The following is a 23,632-nucleotide window of genomic DNA, read 5'->3' as shown; positions in this document are numbered from 1 at the left end:
TTGATGACATTTATATTAAAATTGATAAAACAATATTTCCTTTGTTTAAACTAGATAAAGAAAATATACCTTATATTCATAACCAAAAAAAAATATACGTCGGATTTCTATGTGATTTTTTTGAACATTTTTATTACAAATTCCTTATAATACGATCAAAGGTTGAGGTTAGGCATGTCACCTAACGACATTTTCTGTCTAGACTGGCTAAAAGTAATTTTAGGAGGTCTTTTGTATCTCTTTTGTCTTCGAATACCGACAAGAAACTAATATTATGTAATTTGGTTGAGAGGAAACTCGTAGAAGAATAAAACTGACCCACATAAGTACTCGTAGCTGACAGCGACAAAGCTGAAGTGGCAGTGAGCTGACCATGTCTGTCGCAAAACCAACAGAGGCGGGCAGACGTGCTCTAGAAAGACCGCGGACCGCCCCGATAAGCGCAGTGTAGGAGGATCTCCAGCCCGATGGATGGATGACCTAAGACTATAAGTGGTGAGAAGCGGGTGGATGAGGAAGGCGGAGGTCCGTGTTTGGTGGCGCGATCTTGAAAAGACAATGTCCAGCAGTGAATGCATAAGGGCTGATAAATTAGATTGGAATCTGATTGTACCTCATACTAAAATATGTATAACATTTTCTCCAAATTCCATTGTGTGAATCACTATTTGCTTGATCATCGAGCTAATAAGTATTTTTATTTTGGCATGTTATTTTTAACCCCCGACCCAAAAAGAGGGGTGTTATAAGTTTGACGTGTGTATCTGTGTATCTGTGTGTCTGTGTATCTGTGTATCTGTCTGTGGCATCGTAGCGCCTAAACGAATGAACCGATTTTAATTTAGTTTTTTTTGTTTGAAAGGTGGCTTGATCGAGAGTGTTCTTAGCTATAATCTAAAAAAATTGGTTCAGCCGTTTAAGAGTTATCAGCTCTTTTCTAGTTTTCTTGTAGAAAAGAAGGTTAGATAACCGTTAGGTTCATAATATTATGTCAATAGACAAATGTCAAGCTGTCAAGATGGACGTTGCCTATATACATAATTATTTATTTGAAAATGATGTTTTGGAAACTTTGGATCGTCGGGGGTGTTATAAATTTTTAATTTACACTTGTTAATTGTATTTTGTTTTGTTAAGCTTAAATGATATATTATCATAACTTTCCTACTTCTCAAAGAAACATGTCATATCAGAATGAATGTGCATTCAAAAATTCTACGTCCTAACATTTTAAAAATTGGAATCACTAATGGATTTTAGCGACGGCTCTTTTAAATTACTGTACAGCAAATTTATACCAGCGAAATCAATAAAGATGGATGGCGCAGCACATCAGCGGGAACGAAGGAGATTTATCACTCGAATTCGAAGACGAAGAATTAGATTGGTAGATATAATTATCGTGTCAAATCTACCAACTCCCCAGTGTCAGATTGATGGGCGACAATGACAAACGACATTCCCTTATGAATAGGGATCACTAAAAAATGCCGCGGCGAGCTTCGTTCAAACGACAAAAGAATTTTTGTTTCCCCGCTTTCCACAACACGTTGTGTCGTGCAACCGCAAACTTTGTTTTCAATTTCTTCTACAACGGGCTGCAAGATAAAACCGCATCCAGTACTTGTACTATGTAAAGTAAAGAAACGAATCGCGGTACTGAAAACTTTAACGGCAAGCTTCATCGGACTTGGTCTATATCAGTCGGAACTTGAATTGAGTTCGAACGATACTTTTCATATCAATACTTTTATAGTGAGATTTTACTTCAATCTTGAGTACCTACATAAACCTTACGCTACTTAATTGCTTCTCCATGTTTTTTTTATTGTTTTAGATCTAAAGTAAGTGAGATATCGGTTTATTTCTCCATTATCTCTAAGGCCAACATATAATAAAATGTATTTTGAACATTAATTTATTATATGTTAAACATCTCTATTTTACAGCAAATTTTGACACTTTACTTAACTTATTTACATCAAGTTGTGATGGTCCAGCCTAGTTGTTAGAACCAGGATCACTATTCGTATGTAGAGTGGCATATTTCAGAGGTTTTCTTAAATTTGGTAACCCTAACGAAAGCTTTGTAACCGCAAAAACTTTACATACCATTGCCTCAAGCTTATACATCTAGGAAAAAACTGTGTGAACTTCGAGTAAAGTTCTTAGTTTTAACACATGTCTAATCCATCAATGTAGTGTGTTTAAGCTCCATGTCCGCTTCTCATAAGAGGCATTTGCTCCACAATATAGGACTAATAACATGGGCTAACAACTTTTGAGGAAATATCATACTACTATACGTACATAATAATTCAACGCTCATGACAAATAATTAATATTTGGTTTTTTATTAAGTGCATATATTATATAAGTTATAAAGAATATTACGCGTAGCCTTTTACAATTTTTCAAACAAAATTCAACGCATTTGCTAGTGTGTTTTAAAATTTCGGATATTATGAGAATAGTATATTTCATTACAAGTGCGGAAAGGCTGTCATTGCAAAGAGTTCCGACAAATGTCTACCCGAGCCGAGGCGTAGCTGAAGGCGAGGGTTGACAGTCGGAACGAGTTGCAATGACGGTTCCGCACGTGTACTGAACGACTATTTTTAATACAGTTGCGAAAAAATGAAGCAATTTAATAAAATAATAAAAACACAATAAACTCAACTAACTTAATTTAATTTAATTTAAAACAACTTTATTGTTAATAGATATAAAAAACTAGGGTCGAAATTACTCATTTTAGGCAACCAACAACTAAACTCGCAAAGAAAATTTCTGAAAAATGGCGCCAACCGTAGAATATAAGCAGAGTTTTTTTTTTTTCTTCACCCATTCTGGTAGGCAAAGGGAACTATGCCCATACAGCCAAGTCTTCAGTAGAAGTTTTTTATTGATAATATGAAATGAAAATGAAATTTAATGAGATGAAATGAAATGAAACCTAACCAAACTCATTCAATCAAATCAATTAATCTGATATTGAAACAAATTAGTAGCTTCTTATTAGAAACTAGCTGATGCCCGCAGCTTCGCCCGCGTGGATTGGTCAGATCCCCTGCAGCATCAGGATTGAGGAGTTGGACTCCAAATTTTTTATGAAACAATGTCGCAAAGTTCCTCTATCGATTAAAAAAGAAATGACGCAAATCGGTTCAGAAATCTCGGAGATTTCGGTGTACATAGGTAGAAAAACACAACTCCCTTTTTAAAAGTCGGTTAAAAAAGTAGCCTATTTTACGCCCTGGTCAATCCTCTACTTGCCTGTGAAAGTCCCGTCAAAATCGGTTCAGCCGTTCCAAAGATTAGCCTTTTTAAACAGACAGACAGACAGACAGACAGACAGACAGACAGACAAAAATTTTAAAAACGTGTGATTCAGTTATGGTATCGTTCAAATAACCATATGAGCTTAATATGAGGTAGTTATTTCGAAATTACAGACAGACACTCCAATTTTATTTATTAGTATAGATACGTATTTGCATGAATCATAAAAACTTCTATGAATTTTTTTAGTAAAAACTTCATGGTTGGTTTTTCTTTTTAATATTTTGACAGTTGGGAAAGAAAAAGCACGAGTGCGGGAAAGGTAAAGAAAAAGCACGAGTATGTAATAGCCCACATCCCGAACGCTATACGTCCCTGCAATACGCCACTTTTTGAGCAACTGTATTAAAAAATCTTTTACTAAGCTTAAAAGTGTCGATCATTCGTCCAAAAATGAAAGGTATACACGTAATGAGCAAGCATTAGCGTAGGCGAGAGTCCTTGACTGACGAAAAGCCAGTAATGGCAACCACTAATTTCCCGAACGAAGATTTTCCTCGACCCTTTGCCGCATTAACGCGGTTTAAACATGAGAACGGAATTACATCTTTTATTTTGCCTTCCTTTTCCCCGTAATGAAAACCTTTGTCAACGTAATCCTCGACACCGGGGCCCCAAGTCTGCTATTTTACATGATTTGTCATTGAACTACAATGCAATTTTAATTCAATTACCATTGGTTCATAATTTCGTAGTCTACTAAATTCACAATGGCCGACCGATGGTCTTGTAATTGGATTGCAGTTGCATTGTAGTTGGTATTGCCATTTGCTCAAAAAGCGTTTGCCAAAATGAGTCCAAAAAAAATAATACATATTAAAAACGTTTATTTAAGCTAGATTCGATTATAAATGTTATCTATTTGTGTTTTAAAGATTAAGCCTTAAGTAAAATGATCATAATAAGACAAAAAGATAAATTTTAAGTGCGATCTAAAAAATAAAATGTCAAAAATAATTATATTTCATCTGTAACTGTCGAATTGACATTAAATGTCAATGTCATTTGATAGTTCTGCAATTTGAATTTTGATTTTTGATTTTTGAGGCGACTTGCGAATACCTACCTAGGTAGACAGAATATTTAAATCTGTGAAGTGTGAATATTATAAGGGACTGCGAAAATGGTAGTAGTGGAGCAGATTTCGTCGCTGCTAGACTATTTGGAGAGCCATTCCTGTCACTGCAACCGCACCAGTGACGGGGCAAAGCCTGGCTAAGCGGCGTTCGCAGGCCAGGCTTGAGCAGATATCGAGGCCAAAATGCAGACGCATTTTGGCTCAAGCCCAGGCGACGGAGAACTTGGCTGCAGCAATTGTCAGACTGGGGACTGCAACAAACCAAGCTGCTGCTAGGCTGGCTGCAGCAATTGAAAAGTTTGCTGCTGTATTTAGCAGGACAGCAGGAGGAGCAGGAGATGCAACGAGTGTTGCATTCCCCTCGAAAAAGGTTGCCTTTTTATTCATTTAATATTTAAAAACAATTTAGTCATTATATTAAATTGAATAAACAGTAGTTTATTGTTTTCAGAGATGTCGCACAAAACAGCTATCAGGATCAGAATCTGATGACTACATTCAAGGTACAATTTAGTGTCTGTTCAAAGAAATTAAATGGAAAATACTCTGGTAATGGTGTCAGATCAGCAAATTATTATCAATTACTATGCTTGGAGTTTCCAATATTAATCTAATCAAATATTGAATAGAAACAGACATTACATTGCGGAATTCCATGTTATTTAAAGAAAAATTAATATTCCTATGTGGCGCTATAATCGCTAAACAGTTATGCGGATTATAGGAAAGAAATATTATTTTTTCTTTAAAAATCTAATCAAAGTCTAGTCAAAATTCAAAATCATTTATTTCAATTATTTATTATTAACTTCATGTATTTCTCCACAGCCTGTTGATGAGAGCCTGCTGCAGCACCCTACCTTCAAGCAGACCTTGGTTGACTCCATGGCTTTGTGAATGCTGTGCTTCAATAGCACTTTCCAACTCGGCCCTTGAATTGTTTTCATCCTAAAATATACAATAATGTTGTTTATTTCATAATAATATTACTCTTATATTAAGGATGTTTTACTCTTTTTTATGTTAAATGAATAAACATATTTGTGGAAATTTGTATTTTTTTTTAAGAATAAACAAAAATTAAATCACATGCCTGTTGCAGACGAAGAGCTTCCACAGGCATGAGTGGAGGCACGTGTGTTGGTCTTGTTTGCAATACTGTGCAAAATATAACATGCATTTACAATCTTGCCTGTGGTGATTGGACTGTAATGCAAAGCATGTGCTCTGAGCAAACATCTGAAAAAAAAAATTTACAACTAAATACCCAAACTATTGCTAAACATGATGAAAAACCCTTGTAAAACCAAACAAACACTGGCTTAAAAGCAATGACAGCACAATGGCGCATCAATGATAGTTCAATGGCGATCCAATGGTCATTGCAACTGTCAAACTATTAGCAGACTACGCTTAAATTCGATCATTGACTTGTCATTAAGTACGGGACTACCAATTATTTACAATTGTGTCATTGAAGTGCCAGTGGCACGCCATCGGAAAACAATTGTGACGCCATTGAATTAGTAGACTACCAAAATTGCTAAAAGTAACAATTAAGATGTCATTGATAGACAACTGAAACACAATTGCAATAGTAGACTTGGGGCCCTGGGCCCCAAGTCTGCTATTTTACATGATTTGTCATTGAACTACAATGCAATTTTAATTCAATTACCATTGGTTCACAATTTCGTAGTCTACTAAATTCACAATGGTCGACCGATGGTCTTGTAATTGGATTGTAGTTGCATTGTAGTTGGTATTGCCATTTGCTCAAAAAGCGTTTGCCGAAATGAGTCCAAAAAAAATAATACATATTAAAAACGTTTATTTAAGCTAGATTCGATTATAAATGTTATCTATTTGTGTTTTAAAGATTAAGCCTTAAGTAAAATTATGATAATAAGCCAAAAAGATAAATTTTAAGTGCGATCTAAAAAATAAAATGTCAAAAATAATTATATTTCATCTGTAATTGTCGAATTGACATTAAATGTCAATGTCATTTGATAGTTCTGCAATTCATAGAGATAGTACCTATATAAACAACTTTATTTTAGTATTTTGATTTTTGATTTTTGAGGCGACTTGCGAATACCTACCTAGGTAGACAGAATATTTAAATCTGTGAAGTGTGAATATTATAAGGGACTGCGAAAATGGTAGTAGGGGAGCAGATTTCATCGCTGCTAGACTATTTGGAGAGCCATTCCTGTCACTGCAACCGCACCAGTGACGGGGCAAAGCCTGGCTAAGCGGCGTTCGCAGGCCAGGCTTGAGCAGATATCGAGGCCAAAATGCAGACGCATTTTGGCTCAAGCCCAGGCGACGGAGAACTTGGCTGCAGCAATTGTCAGACTGGGGACTGCAACAAACCAAGCTGCTGCTAGGCTGGCTGCAGCAATTGAAAAGTTTGCTGCTGTATTTAACAGGACAGCAGGAGGAGCAGGAGATGCAACGAGTGTTGCATTCCCCTCGAAAAAGGTTGCCTTTTTATTCATTTAATATTTAAAAACATTTAGTCATTATATTATCCATACTAATATTATAAATGCGAAAGTGTGTCTGTCTGTCTGTCTGCTACGTTATCACGGCCCAACCGCTGAACCGATTGTGATGAAATTTGGTACAGACATGGGCTACATCCCGGGGAAGGACATCGGCTACTTTTTATCCCGGAAAATCAAAGAGTTCCTGCGGGATTTTAAAAAACCGAAATCCACGCGGGCGAAGCCGCGGGCATCCTCTAGTATTGAATAAACAGTAGTTTATTGTTTTCAGAAATGTCCCACAAAACAGCTATCAGAATCACAATCTGATGACTACATTCAAGGTACAATTTAGTGTCTGTTCAAAGAAATTAAATGGAAAATACTCTGGTAATGGTGTCAGATCAGCAAATTATTATGAATCACTATGCTTGGAGTTTCCAATATTAATCTAATCAAATATTGAATAGAAACAGACATTACATTGTGGAATTCCATGATATTTAAAGAAAAATTAATATTCCTATGTTTCGCTATAATCGCTAAACAGTTATGCGGATTATAGGAAAGAAATATTATTTTTTCTTTAAAAATCTAATCAAAGTCTAGTCAAAATTCAAAATCATTTATTTCAATTATTTATTATTAATTTCATATATTTCTCCACAGCCTGTTGATGAGAGCCTGCTGCAGCACTCTACCTTCAAGCAGACCTTGGTTAACTCGATGGCTTTGTGAATGCTGTCCATCAATAGCACTTTCCAACTCTCGGCCCTTGAATTGTGTTCATCCTAAAATATACAATAATGTTGTTTAATTCATAATAATATTACTCTTATATATTAAGGATATTTTAATCTTTTTATGTTAAATGAATAAACATATTTGTGGAAATTTGTTGTTTTTTTTAAAGAATAAACAAAAATTAAATCACATACCTGTTGCAGATGAAGAGTTTCCACAGGCATGAGTGGAGGCACGTGCGTTGGTCTTGTTTGCAATACTGTGCAAAATATAACATGCATTCACAATCTTGCCTGTGGTGATTGGACTGTAATGCAAAGCATGTGCTCGGAGCAAACATCTGAAAAAAAAAATTGTAAATAAAACACCTATCAATCAAACTATAATATTTGCTATAGTTTATTTGTCTAGGACACCCTTTTTTTAGGGTTCCGTACCTCAAAAGGAAAAACGGAACCCTTATAGTATCACTTTGTGTCTGTCTGTCCGTCCATCCGTCGTGTCTGTCAAGAAACCTAAAGGTTATACCTATAAGTAGGTAAAACCTATACTTCCCGTTGACCTAGAATCATGAAATTGGGCAGGTAGGTAGGTCTTATAGCACAAATACAGGAATAAATCTGAAAACCGCGAATTTGTGGTTACATCATTTAAAAAAAAATGAAAACCTGTTTCAATTTTCAAAGTAAGATAACTATACCAAGTGGTGTATCATATAAAAGGGCTTTACTGTACATTCTAAAACAGATTTTTATAGTTTTTGATTTATCATGCAAAATGTTGGAAAAATACCCGAGTAAGGAACCCTCAGTGCGCGAGTCTGACTCACACTTGGCCGGTTTTTTCATATAAGTACTGTCTCAAACAGGATTTTATTTAATAAAACTATACAGCGTTCAACTCTATTGAGTGCAGTCTATTGAGTGCATTAAATAAAAATTGTGCTATGGTGTTCCCTCTATGGTGTTGAGGATTGGGGTGATCTTTGTTTTCTTCAGAGGATAGCCACTGTCACCTGAAAATCCAACCAACATTAGGAAACCTACAACAGTTAGGAAAAGTTGAATTTCTCACTTAGCTTTCATGGCATTCCGGTCATGCTGGATGGGCCATTTAACATATTTGTTAAATTTGGCATCGAGTGCCTCTGTAACTTGCCTCACAGCTCTTGACACAGTCTTCTGTGGAGGGCACTCTGCCCAACTAATGTCTGGTATGAGATGGTGTATAAAATGCTAAGGCTATCAGAATCTGCAACAGTAATACATTACATTCATACCTACCAACTTCATGTATTCTTAGATTATAGCCATGCCTTTAGAGATAAGCAATGATAATTTGAAGTTGTTTTCTAACCTTCGTCTCCGCAAATATTCCATCCTTCCGTTGTGGTCTCGGAATAAGTGGAGTGAGCTGCTCCACTAGCTCCTTTACAGTTTCCTTCCCAAGGCGAAACATTTTTACAAAGGATATATCCTGAAAGGGGTCTATATTGCTCCTTAGCAAGCGAGTATCAATATCAACTCCTGAGTATCAACCGCGTTGGCCAATTCCAAAATATTCCATCTTATTCTAGACATTATGCCTAGGTGTTCACCTTACAACGTAGAAAGATAACAACTAAATACCCAAACTATTGCTAAACATGATGTTAAACCCGTAAAACCAAACAAACACTGGCTTAAAAGCAATGACAGCACAATGGCGCATCAATGATAGTTCACTGGCGATTCAATGATCATTGCAGCTGTCAAACTATTAGCAGACTACGCATACATTCGATCATTGGCTTGTCATTAAGTACGGGACTACCAACTATTTACAATTGCGTCATTGAAGTGTCAGTGGCACGCCATCGGAAAGCAATTGTGACGCCATTGAATTAGTAGACTACCAAAATTGCTAAAAGTAACAATTAAGATGTCATTGATAGACAACTGAAACACAATTGCAATAGTAGACTTGGGGCCCTGGTCGCGATTACGCGAGCAACGCTCCAAATATTTGATAAGCTTAAAAGAAAGCTTTTTGAAAGGCGTTGTAATGAAAACTTGGCAGTTATTATTTTCATACGTTAATACTTTCTTGTATGAAATGTAAACGAATATTATATACTAGAGGAGTTCCTCGCCGCTCCATCATTAGACACTTAAGAGGGCTCTCTCCGTCACTCGCTTCATACAAACGTAGTTTCAATTTCATTTGAATATTAAGCAATTAGTTTCTAGAATATGTCTGCAAAATTTCATGTACTTTGGTTGCTTAATATTCAAATGAAATTGGAACTACGATTGTATGAAGCGAGTGACGGAGAGAGCCCTGTTAACATAACCTAGGTCTAATCGAACTATTATAGTTCTATTAGAACTTGTGTGGATTTGTCTTGATAAGTATAATACTTATTCAACGAGCCGAAACACGACGGTTATATTGAGAAGTTGAGGAGTTCCTATGGCCAGTAAGTATACTTAGGTACGAGTACTTTATTTGTTTTCGAAAAAAACAATTTATTTGCAAAAATTCTTCGACAGAGCAATTTAGTTTGATCTGCATTAACGGTGTATTATCCAGATGATCCTTTTTGTTTTCCGTTTGATCCTATAACTGTAAAAGGCTTAGGGATTTCAAAGTAATTTAATAATTGGATTACTGTTTGTTAAAATAAGATTGCAAAAGACTAAAGAAAATTCTAAAAGCTGGGTAGGTTCCTCCTTATTGGAGAGACTTCTAGACATTTTACTAAAAGTAATTTGAATGATTCTCTAATACCTAAAAAAATTTCAAAGGCAATAGCAAAATAAACAATAACAGCATATTTGAAGATTTTTCACTGATATAATTGTATAAAGTCAGTGTAATAATAATTCATGGGCCTCTCGATAAAAGACGAACAAAAAGTAATTTTCGCAAGTAGTGAGTAAATCACAAGAATCGAAGTTAGTAAAGCCAAAAGTGTTCCTGAAGGAATAAGAAAGACTTTAGACATTAAAAGAGATAAGTCTAGGAGCACTTACGATTTATGACACAATGTTAGTATCGTTTACCATTAGCAACATCTCGGAGCAGTAATAAAAAGTCGCCGAGTGAAGCGTAATGGTATTATCCGGATTAGACGAGATGCTCACGTCTGCAAGTGCTGTGGGCTTAGCAGAGTTAGACCTCGTTCACACGGAATTAACGCCGCACTTTTTGTTGCGTGATAATTTGATAAATCATACCGCATACATAGTGGCGCATATTTTGAGTATAGAACCATTCACACGTTTGTATTGCAAAAATCATATACGTTTTAGCCGTGTGAACGGTTCTCCATTCAGTGTACTTGCCAGTACGTTATGCGGTAATGTTTATCCTGCAAGAAAAGGTGCGTGTTAATGCCGTGTGAACGGGGTCTTATGGTATACTCTTTGACGGGTGTTAATTACTTTATTACCCTCCTACTCTTTCTCTTCATCTCGAACGTGCCATGGCTTCGCTTGTAGAATTTCTGAAAATCCTTTTTAAGGTCATGAGACATAGTTGGTCAGCGCGCCAAGTGCGGTTTGGCATAGTAACATCTTTGAATGAATTATGGAGAACTTTCAGGCAAGCAGGTTTCCCCACGATGTTTTAGAGTTCCGTACGCGAAGGATGCCAACGGGACCCTATTACTAAGTCTCCGTTGTTCGTCCGTCAATCCGTCCATCTGCCTGTCTGTCAGCCGGCTGTACCTATCTATCTCATGTAATAAGTAGAGTTGAAATTTGTAATACAGAGAGTGTGCCGCCATGTAAATAAAAAAATTAAAAGTAAGCACATCGTGTCATATCCTGTACGATGGTACGAAACCCTTCGCGTGCAAGTCCAACTAGTATTTGGCCTTTTTAAAAATATGAGATATGCCGATCGACTGCATAAAAGTAGACTAAGTACGCAGTGACCCATAGTATTAGTAAAACTATAAAAACCAAACTGTAAAATGTGGGTAGGTATATACGCTTTGGAAATAAAATAATCGCAAGTAAATCATTACGAGGGCTCTTTACACCAGTTCGTTATTTTCCATGAATGTAAAATACGAAATCAAAAATATATTCTGAATTTCCAGAAATAAATTTTATTTGATTACAGAAAAACAAGCACTCTCGATTCGCGTATTCAATTTAAGAGACTCTCATGAATTGATGAATAATTTTCATTAATGTTTGAGAGCAAATCTCTTAATGATTCAATATTCAACTATGTTACTCGGCAAAATATTATAGTAACTCGTTAATCAAAGCTGTAATTAATTTCTACTCTGACACTTACCCTCATATAATAAAAAGGTCTAGCGTAATTATAAACACTTAACTCCAATAATAATAATTAATTAACTACGAGTATGTACTTAAATAGTAAGAAATATGTAGCTACCTATTACGTCTACCCAATGATTACGTTAATCAGTGTAACCAAGTTTCAGATGGATCTTCTCCTTTTGGCGTTTTCTGACTTCTAAAGAGAAGATCTTGAAGAGGGAATATAGGATCATTTTTATCGAATCTAGCTAAAAAATTAAAAAGTTCCTACAGGATTTTAAGTCTCAGGGAAAGGTATGCCGTTAGTAGGTAAAAAATAAACGAAGTTAAATTTCAATATACTCTACTGTCCAACTAGTTAAAAGTCCAAACTGATAGCCAATTATGGATTACCCTTTTAGATGCCATGATGCATTGTGCAAATGTTTTTAAAGGGAGCAATATCATGCAAGCTTCGCGTTATATCGCGTGACACGCAAACAGTCGACACAGCACAATAGGTCTGGAATCGGCCCACGAATGACTGTCTCATTGAGTTCATTATCAGCTTATTTACACGTTCATGACCTAAGTGTAACCACTGAAATGAATATTTACAGGTACGCTGGAAAAGTATTTCAGTGACGACTCGAAAAGCGCCCCACCCAGCGTACCGGGAACTAAAATTAACACTTTGTGTCAAATGGTCTTGGTGTTGACGCTATGCTAGCAGATGTCTCATCACTAACATTTGGTGCGGAAACACTCACATGACGCTCGCTCACTGCTGCTATCAGCACCAAAATAGCAAAAATCAAGTTGCTTCAAAAACGGTCGGCAATCGCAAGTCCAGCACACTTATATTAGTTCAGTGCAGTGCAGTGAGTGCAACTCATTTATACATATCATTTGTAGCCCATTACTAAAATAAATGTTATTTTAACAAGAATTTTCTAACCCTCATCGTTTAAAACAATTTTATATAAACTTTATTTGAACTTGTGCGTCCCTCTATTATGGAACTAAAACTTCCATTTATCACTTACCTACTAAGATTTAAATTTTCCTAAAACTTCAATTCGTCTTACCGAATCTCGGATAAAAGTTTGTAATTTATTATGAAAGTTATTTAAATAAATTTAACTCCTTCAAAAGATGTATACTTAAACGCGTTACGTGCCCACTCATGTGAGGCTTTACATAAAAGTTTTCTCATTCTGGGGTACATCCCAGAGGATTAGGTAACCTCGTACTAATAATAAAAGATACCCACTTTTATAAGTACGAACACTGCGAGGTTTAATTATAATTATTAATGTACTTAATGGCTCTAACCACGATCTGTAATATAACCCTCTTCAAATGCTAACAGGGGTTGTTTTGCGTCTCCTGCTAACTTCACTCACAACTTTAGTATGTTCTTAACATTATAATATACCTACGTAATAATACCATATCCAAGGAATGAAGTTCGTATAGCACTCTGTCTGTTACGTAATTTCATACAAAAACAAACTTAAAACTAAAGCAACGAGGATTCCAAACGCGCCCAAGTCTGAGAAGACCCCACAACAAACACATATTTAATTAATTTTAAGTCTATCCGGCAAAAACAGATTAACGTTTCAATCCTAAAGTTACGTAAACGTACAAATCATAAACAACGAAATCTCTTGAGAAATTAAACGTTTTTAATTTTCCACTCGTCGAGCAAGCTTCAGCAACAGCGTTTTTAACGGAAACCCGTTGGGTGTTCATAATTAAACGAGCGAAGCAAGGTTTCCGAATCTACTCGTATTTGCGAAAATTTACTCTTTGTCGTCTCTCACACTCTATTAATCTACGTAATCTACTTGAAAAGCCCGATTTGAGGGCAGACCATAGAGATAGTAGACAGATGTCATTAACTAGAGATGACGAAAGGCAATGTCCTACATAATGGTCTTAACTTGGCTGGTCCAGCAAACTTACTGATATCAACGTACATCTCTTATCTGTATCTTGAAACTTAAAATTTTGCACGTAAGTTCTCTCTATAACAGGAAAGATTTTCAGACTACGATTTCTGAGTTATAATGTAGTAGGTATATGACTAATACTCTCTGACTAGGTAGATTACATCGTAGAAGCGTGTAATAAACGTAGCTACTAGGTTCTACGAGTTCTACAAACAGCAATCAAGCTACGCTTGTCGTGTTAAAGCTGCTCTCTAAAAGGTATCAGGACAGAATTGTATCTTCAATTTTATTGCAATATCCTGTTGTGCGATATTCCTTCTTTGTTGCCTTATTAGCTGACAATAAATCAGATAGTTCTCGGGGGAGAGAATGTCAACGGAAGCGGAAACTCCCCAACGGAGAGCTACTATGAAATAGCAGCAATGAATTTATCTACGTGTGCGGCTTCGAGGCGGACCAATGAAATTTATGAACGTGTAATGAAACTGCAAGATCATTTAATGGCTTTGCGGAAGAAGGTAATATGTTATACCTACAGTAGCTACGATATATACCCCTACGTGTGAGTTGGGAAATCACGCCTGCGTGTAATCATTATAAAAGCCTCCCCCTCCCTCCCCGAAAGAGATCCCGCGGATGTAGCTCCAGACTTTGGTCCGAACAAATGAGGGATTCGTGGACGCACCGGCGACTGCGATGCAATCCGCGTGGCAGGCAAGAGAGAAAAATGGAAGAACATCATAGCAAAGTCATATCAAAGAGGAGCCTCGATCCTCAGCGCAGGAAAAAGTATATCAAGTATATTCTAAGGTCAAGGTTAGTCAAACAAAGCATAGCTGTTGGTTAATTGTATTATAACGCCATAAAATTATCGGATTGAATCTACAAACGCAAAGCATAAATTAGCGTTAATCAACAAACCTACATTAAGTAATTTATATTTTTTCACTAAGCTTATTCTTGTTGCAGGTAATTACAATGTACTAATAACATAATTTAAAAAAACCCTTGTATGTATCAAAATTTTAAAGAAAATCTAAAAAAATACAAGAAAAAGTAAGACAGTAAAAAAAAGTTTGGTCTAGATACATCGATAGTCGTCACAGTTGAAACGCCTAGTACAATATAACAGCATATAAAATTCTCCCAGTCCAGATCGGGTCTACAGTTGAGCCGTAAAGCAGTAACTACAAGTGTAAATTAAAAATTTATAACACCCCCGACGATCCAAAGTATCTGAGTTTTCCAAAACATCATTTTCAAATAAATAATTATGTATTTAGGCAACGTCCATCTTGACAGCTTGACATTTGTCTATTGACATAATATTATGAACCTAACGGTTATCTAACCTTCTTTTCTACAAGAAAACTAGAAAAGAGCTGATAACTCTTAAACGGCTGAACCAATTTTTTTAGATTATAGCTAAGAACACTCTCGATCAAGCCACCTTTCAAACAAAAAAAACTAAATTAAAATCGGTTCATTCGTTTAGGCGCTACGATGCCACAGACAGATACACAGATACACAGATACACACGTCAAACTTATAACACCCCTCTTTTTGGGTCGGGGGTTAATAAAAGTATAATTAGGTAGAGAAAATAACTTTTCACCTCTTTTACGCGCACTCCCTTTTGTGTCAGTTACATATTACCTACAAAATACACCACACTACTTATTAGCCATTATCATCGGAGCCTGTTCATGATATATTTCGATCAATCAAGCGCAGCACAATTCACCCCTCGCCGTTTAAGGGCTTGGATAGACAGAACAAAAGTGCTGCTATCATAAGCACTGAATTTCAGTGAGACTCCGACAGACACAGCTGACAGAAATGGTATGGCCGCGTTATTTATGCAGTTTCTATTGTATGCTTTTTGTACTGCACAAAGTACTTTCTCACCTAAACAAGTATAATTTAATGAGCCTAAGTATAACGGTTTTCTTTTTAACACTAGCAGTCACACGTACAGCAGTCTACAAGTTCTCATTACGACCTTTTAGCACCAATAGGAGGATTTTTAATTCCGGTACTAGTTAGCCCTTTGCTATCTCACTTGGTAATAAGTGATGACGCAGTCTAAGATAGAAGCACGCTAACTTGAAAGGGATATGACAGTTTTATCAAATCCTTCCAATCCCTTATCGGCATCGTAACAGAACAGTAAATTACAAAGCCATTAATATACACTACAGAATAGTTTTGCAGCTCATTGTACAGTAAGCAACAAAGCTAGGTTTGCACCTGCCAGTACAAGCAACTATGGACTGGCTTTGTTGCTGACTGTACTACTATTATGTTGCATTGTATATTACAGATACTATATTGTAGCAACTTCTAGGAGCCGCCATGGACACGCGTGACTTTCGCTGCACGTCGTGTATGACCAAGCCTTAAAACATTTCGGAAAGCTGTTCTCTTTATTGCCCCCATAGCAAGGCAATATTGTTTTTATTCGTGACTATTTGTATTAGTCGAGACGTGTAGTCGACGTGCGCTATTTTAGTACTTGCATGCTCCGAAATATTACATACATCCAGGTGTAGCGAATGTTCTTTTGAATTGTGATTCGTACTTTTCAGAAATACTATTGAAAGCTTTAAAATTTTCCTCTTCCTGTTTAAAAATCGTGGAAATGTTAGATCATAGAACGATTTCACGAAAATTAGAGCAAATAAACTGAAGCAAGTACGTAATAAAAGTTTAGCTTACAGGGACAACTTCAAAGAGAGTTTGACAGAGGATTTATGATAGTGAATACTTTAGGAACACGCTTAAAACTTTCTAAAAATCGTTTTAAGCACAATACATATTATTATTACGTATGTTCAAATAAGTGACAAAGATGAAATGATTTTTTATGCAGTAATCACTCCCTATATAAATGCGAAAGTGTGTTTGTCTGTTGGTTCATTAGTTTGCCCTTTGATCATGTTGCAACTGAGCAAACGCGCGACATGATTTTTTGCAAGTTGAAGACATAGGCACGAAGTTGCTGGTCCGCGCGACCGCCATTTGCAGTCGCCTCACTCGATTAATTAATTGCATTGAGCATATTAAGTCAATGTCAAAGGGTAACGAGATAATTAACGGGGATCGCGTACAGATGAGTTCAATAAATGGTCGGCGGTGTAATAAATGAGACCCATTGCCGTGATTGAATAAGTGATTGACTTTTTACTCATAAAGTACAGCTAGAATACATAGTTTGCATGTATTTTTAAATAATAGATATAGTAGAATCTTACTTTAGTTGTAGTAATTGAGGTAGATACTAAAGGCATAAAACGTTGTTACTAAAACTGTCATATTAACTTAAGATATATCGTCCACAGCGCATGGCTAAAGACCGCCTTGTTAACTTTAATGTGACCTCGTTTAAATATCTCTGAAATATCAATGGAAATCAAGTAATGCATTGCAAGCTCTGCCTTAATTACTCAGTCATCGATGGAAATCTATACAGATGTAAAATAAACTATGTGATGGGTCCGAAAGCCACGGCTAAAAGCCGCGACTGATAAGCGTGCACAGTTGTTTTGCGAGATATCTCTCGAACGTCCGCGAATGTCACACGAAGTTTGTACAGTTCAATATATCTACTATCCAGATACCTGAATATTATGAGCCGAGGCTGACGGACGCATCCGTCAGCCGCGCTTATAATTTACTTCCGCTTTTATAATACAAGAATTTGGAATAAACACGTAAGGCGACGATATATGAAACACAATATTATTTTTATTGAGAACTTTTTTTAATAACGAGCGAACGAGCAGGTGGGTCACCTGATGATAAGTGATTACCACCGCCCATGAACATTTGAAGCACCAGAGGTACCGCCGATGCGTTTGCCGGCCTTTCAGGAATTTGTTGGTCCGCCACTTGAATAACCTTACATTGTAATCTAGTGGGAATACCGCAGATGGGAGTTGATTCTACAGTTTGAATTTGTTCAGAATAGCTCAGTACACCTATAACTTACCTACTTCAAAGTGTATTACGCATGAGTTGAAACAAAAATGTGTCAATAAATCTCTAGACTTTAAACCTAATTGACATAAAACGTTTTAAGTACCAGCGAAAATTCCTTCGTTATAGACATTTTAACGACCGCCTTGACTTAGTCAGCATGGAAATTGTTTTATTTACATACCATTAAGAGCCCCTTTGGGAAAGGAATTTTCTAAAAAACTTTATTAAAATGCGTTTACACCGTTAAGTCTCCTGATGATGCTCCGTGTAGGTTCATAACTTGCACTGGGGACCTTGAAATATTTGAAGGATCTGTACGGAATTGTGCAGAGGCAGCAGATGGAAGCGGGCTAACTTGGTAGAGGTATTTCTACATGGCGTAGTACCTACCAGAATGCTAAATCACTTGCCAGGAGAATAATAACTAGCCGTGGCCGAGCCCTCGCACCAGACCAGACCAGAAACAATTATGCAATTATTCATTCTCAAATTATAGTAAAAATCATAATAGTTCATAGTCACAACATTCTGCCCGTTTCTATCAATCATTTACAATTTGATGATTATAGCCCCTTCAAGTTGCTACAGCTCTATTATTCGAATAAATCTTTCCTTTCGCTAAACAAGGACTGTTCATATTCCAAGTGTATTAGAGAGAACTTCCTTTATGGAAATGGGGTCCCTAATAAACATTGAAGCGAAACAAAAGCCCTATTAAAGCGATTGAGCGCCCCTCGATTGAAAGAGATGGAGCCCTCCAAATTTGCACTTGGTAACGTTCAACACTTGGGGGAATCTTAACCATAGAGTAGATTGGCTATAGAATATATTTTGTTAGAATAACAAAATAATCGCTTGTTCAATATCACACCCGCTGAAATAGAATGTTATAGGGCAGAGGGAAATTATTTTGTAATTTTTTGGAGTTGTCTAAAAGAGAGGCCCGTAGACACAGCCACTAGATTAACTTTATCTAACGAGTAAATACGTTATGGCATATACATCACAGTTTTTGTATTGGGAATCTGTCGAAATGTTTATTCGTTAGATAAAGTTTACCTGGCGTTTGTGAAACAGACCCTAAATCCAGTATCTTAGTAGGTAACATCAATGACAATCGCTCATTTTCGCGCCATTAACGAATCATTGACAATATCCATCCATACTAATATTATAAATGCGAAAGTGTGTCAGTCCGTCCGTCTGTCTGTCTGTCTGTCTGTCTTTTTGCCTGTCTGTCTGCTATCCATTCACGGCCCAATAGTTTAACCGATTCTGACATACAGAGTTAGCTTATATCCCTGGGACGGACACACGCTACTTTTTATCCCGGAAAATTATCCCGGAGTTCCCACGGGATTCTTAAAGACCCATCCGCTTAACCAGTTTGTATGAAAGTTAGTACCGAGGTAGCTTGCGTCTATGTAATTGACATAGCTAATTTTTTATCCAGGAAAATCAAACAGTTACCACGGGATCTTTATAAACCTAAATCCACGCGGGCGAAGTCGTGGGCATCCTCTAGTTGAACATAATTTTCTAAGCAATCAAAGGCCTTTCCGCTAAATTCTTTCAATCTTTAACAACCTTTTAAACAATTATATACACCACACAATATCATTATATGTTTATAATAATTAGTTACACAATAATACTGTGTAAGCCTCTAATGTCACATATTATGTAAACAAATAAATGATGCATATTCATTACGCAATGCATAATGTTTCAAACTTAATGCTTAGAGCGCGCTTCGAGCTAATCATCACAATAATTAAGTCTGATATTTAACACTCATTTACACCGGGTTTAAAATTTCTGGCGACATAAAAACGAATCACGTTCGCGTCGATAAATGTAGAAGCAGATAAAATTTAATTATAAAATTTATATGTCCACTAAGTTTAACGAGCGATGGGACGATAATTAAATACTTTACGACTTTCGAACGCTTTGGTTTCGTTTTGGCTTATGAGCTTACGTTGGGAACTGAAAATTTGTTCATTTTAACTTATTAACTGGGCCTGAAAGGAGGGTGTAAAACATATTGAATGCTATAAAATGATATCAATTTTTTTTTGTATTCTCTATATTTCATAATAGGTGTTTTGTCCTTAAATGATGGGCTTTTATGAAATTACCGTTATAAGTATCCGGCTAACTCACTTGTTTGCGGAGAACCTATGCGGGACCAGTTTCAGGCTTCAGAGCCAGACATGCAATGCTTGTCGCACATTGAAACCAAAAGTAGCCCTTTCCAAAATCTCGATTTTTCAAGTCATAGATCATCTAAGTCACCAAGACGAGGATCTTGACAGGGGACCTGTTTTTTTTTCCGAATTATTACAGCTGATGTAGTTATAACTCAGAATTGCCAATTTTTGAATAATATAATTTTTGTTTTCAATGTGCTGTATTCATACCTACCTACTTATGAAACTATGATGTGTATCACTCAATCCGAAGTTTAAAATTATCATAAGTTGGATATGCAATATTTTTTTCTGGAAACAGCCGCTTGCTGCCCTTGAACAAGTTACTTGATAGTCACATACGACGAGACGCCAGTTGCGCCAAATGCAAATTCACAAGTAACCCGCATCGGTCGCGCAAACACTTTTTTGACTTGACCATTGTGCGACGTTACGCTATAGTTATTAGCATTTTAATTACTAAATAAAATTAAACTGAAAAATGATCTATGAGACCTAACTACTATTTTAAAAGACCTTCTCAATGACACCCTACTTGTGGTCCATCGACTTTTGTTTTTTAATTGTTCCAATATAGTGTTGAGTGGGCGCCATATTGTTTTCTATTGGTGCAAGAATCATAAAAATCGCTCCACGTGTTTTGTTTCTAGAACGTCATAAAGGAACAAGTAAAAATGCACCTATCGAGTCTCCAGCGGCTGTTGCAGATCCTTTTGTGGTATGCGATCACCTTAATAGCCTTGTATTGTGTGAAACAGATATACCTCATGTCATTGTAGTTCAGATCACGTCCCAAGGTACCTTCGGAGAGACGTCACGCGTCCCTCTTCCGCTGACAGCCTCGTCGTTATGACATGTGTCGGTGGGAGACGGGGCCGGGCATGAGCCGAGGAATTTATAAGTACCCCCGCATTAATGCAAATATTCTTCGAGTGTATCATACAAATACATAATGCACTCATAAGAATGTTTGCTATTGTTGCACAAGGGTCAATTCCTATTGCCCAAGGGCAAAAGGATGACATTTCGTGAAATTAAATTATGTTTTGATGTCAAACTTTTTTTTCACGTTGTCAATCAATCAATCAGTCTGTTTGCGTCCACAGTTGGGCGTAGGCCTTCCCGAGAGCACGCTACAACATTCAGTCCTTCGCATTTCTCATCCACTCACTTTTCGCTACCTTCTTAAAGACACATTCAAGGTTAGTAAATCACAATTTATTTCGCCAATAGGATATAATTTTGGAAATCATTTTTAAGCGTGTAGCGCAATTTTCAGTAAGATAACTAAGAAATTTTATTTAATAGTCGTATCTGCCTTCAATGCGTATGCTTCTCACATTTTTAAATACTTAATACATTGTAAATATTTCAATCAGAAGGTATATCCCACTGCTAAAACATCTCTTATAAAACCAATTAATTTTTCCTAGTGATATTCTTTATATTATATTCGTAAATTTACTAAATCATCCTCGAATCATCCTTGATATAAATATCAAGTATACTGTTCGGTCCCCGGGCTATTACCAAGGAAATTGTGATTCGACATGACGAATACTAATTTCATGTGTTTAAAGCTAATTTACAGTTTGGGTTTCTACTAGCAAGACAATTTATGGCATGACGCTACAGTTTACTGCCAGTCGTGCTTAGTTCTCATAGCCTTGACCTTACGAAAACTCCGGAGCGACTAAAACTCGGTAAGTACTTGTTCGGCGGCGGCTGTAGTTGCTATAAAAAAGTTTTTATTCAGTAAAAAGTTGAATAGCTCTGCAGTTGCCTCTTATAACTTTTCTTTGTAGCATTTTGCTGACGGTTGGGTGCTCAACTAAAGCATTCATACTTATCTTTTTAATGTATCACTTTCCTGACAATGCTAATTCGATTGCACAGAGAATATTATCTTTGACTTATCTTTAAACGCAGTGCTATCCATTGCACAATATTATTAAAGGAAAAAAATAGTGGCATTTAAAGATATTATTCTTACTAGCTAATGCCCACGACTTTGTCAGCATCAAGTTTCTCTACGTCATCAAATCAGAAATGAGAATATCCCGTAGGAAAATCAGAGTAACCGACGTAGCTGAATGAAATGCGAAGCTGAAGTGGGTCAGGGTACATAGTTTGAAAAACTGATAGAAGTTGGGGTCCCAAGGTGATATCCTAGCGACCTCGCAAAGGAAAGCGCAACGTTGGAAGATCTCCCACTAGGACCCAGGTGGATAGAGGACATCAAACAGCCGCTGGCTCCAGGCAGGCCAAGGCCGTAACGTATGGAATACCCTACAAGAAACCTATGTCCAGCAGTGGAGTCTACCGTCTACTACGACGATGATGAAGGCTTATTCACGCTATGAACACAGCATTAGATTGGAGTGCCGCGCGTGACGATCAGACAAAGAGATTTCTGAGACGAGCCAGCTTACAATAATGAATCACGCCCGGGGCCAGAGCGCTCTATTGTCTGCTGCCTAAGGGTTATGTCTCCTTATCGATGCCATAAATATTAAAATCGATACTTTCAAATAAAAATGTAAAGAATTTTCCTTCCTTCACATTCCATTCAATACTAAGAAAAATAATCACTTTAAAATTGGATCACAAAACTACTATAGGATCAAGCGTCATTTTTATCGGTATATCGGTAGGAATGGCATCCTGAGCGAGTGGTAGATGCATTCGAGGATTCAAAAGTACTTGTCAAAGTTTCTTTGAATAAAAAAGCTTTCTATTTCTATGTTTCTCATATGTTTCTTTAATTGTTTTGTTACATAGTGTATAATAAAGTAGATATGGGTATGTTGTAAGCCTAAGAGTTCTCCATAATCATCTCAAAAGTGTGTGAACTTGTGAAATCTATCAATCCGCAATTGGCCAGCGTAGTAGACAATCAATGGTGTAAGAAGTCTTACAAATTCTGAGAGGAGACCCATTCTCAGTAGTGGGCCAGCGCCGAGTTGAAATCGATGATGATGATAATATTGCTCAAAAAAGAGAATCAAACAAAGATCGTACCCTGACCTAAGCCGGGACAAACGCTAGGCAGAAGAAAATTTTACAAACAAAACAAATTCATAATATAGACACAGAGGTTGGAACTACAGTCAAAAGGTAAACAAATAAATGTTAAGCTATCATCGAATGATCCTCTCCATTATCTAATTAAGCACTAACGTATTCATGGCATCGACGTGCAAATAGGATAGGCCGATAATAAAAACTCAATGACACAGCCGTTACACTGGCTGGTCCCAGTTGCTATTGTATCGGGTCGGCTGCTGTCACGCGATGTGGATCCGCACAATATTAGCGCTCGTGTAAAGCTACTTGTATGTTATTGGTGATTTGGCCTTAATAGAAAATTCCGTCCACAATGCAGCTATGGAATTAAAGAGCAAAACAGAATAGATGCTCTGCTCAGAGATTTTGGACCAAGTATACTAAAATTGAGATCTATAGAGTGTACTTTGACTTAGCTCAGACTTAAGGCGGAGTTGAAACGAGACAGATTTATGCAGAAATATACATAAGTCTGTCTCGTTTAACTCTGTCTTAAAT

At 36.7% G+C, this 23,632-nt stretch overlaps 1 protein-coding gene and 1 long non-coding RNA gene across 5 annotated transcripts in view; both read right to left on the bottom strand.

Annotated features, from left to right (window-relative positions):
• Positions 1-23,632, bottom strand: part of LOC123864791 (heparan-sulfate 6-O-sulfotransferase 2) — a 131,494-nt gene that overhangs the window by 29,628 nt on the left and 78,234 nt on the right. The gene's annotated exons all lie outside the window — the stretch shown is intronic.
• LOC123864835 lies at positions 5,081-9,623 on the bottom strand. Of its 3 annotated transcripts, XR_006795844.1 has the most exons (4): positions 9,013-9,623; positions 8,731-8,907; positions 7,851-7,996; positions 7,605-7,703 (listed from the first exon to the last, which is right to left on the bottom strand). It is a non-coding gene; the product is annotated as an uncharacterized LOC123864835 (long non-coding RNA). The 3 variants fall into 3 exon arrangements; XR_006795845.1 differs by lacking the exon at positions 7,605-7,703 and adding an exon at positions 5,081-5,368 and having other exon boundaries at positions 8,731-9,029; XR_006795843.1 differs by having other exon boundaries at positions 8,731-9,029.

Source organism: Maniola jurtina, chromosome 4 (assembly GCF_905333055.1).
Source record: "Maniola jurtina chromosome 4, ilManJurt1.1, whole genome shotgun sequence".
Classification (NCBI taxonomy): domain Eukaryota; kingdom Metazoa; phylum Arthropoda; class Insecta; order Lepidoptera; family Nymphalidae; genus Maniola; species Maniola jurtina.
The sequence above is the reverse complement of the archived record's forward strand: the minus strand, read 5'-3'. Positions and strand labels throughout refer to the sequence as shown.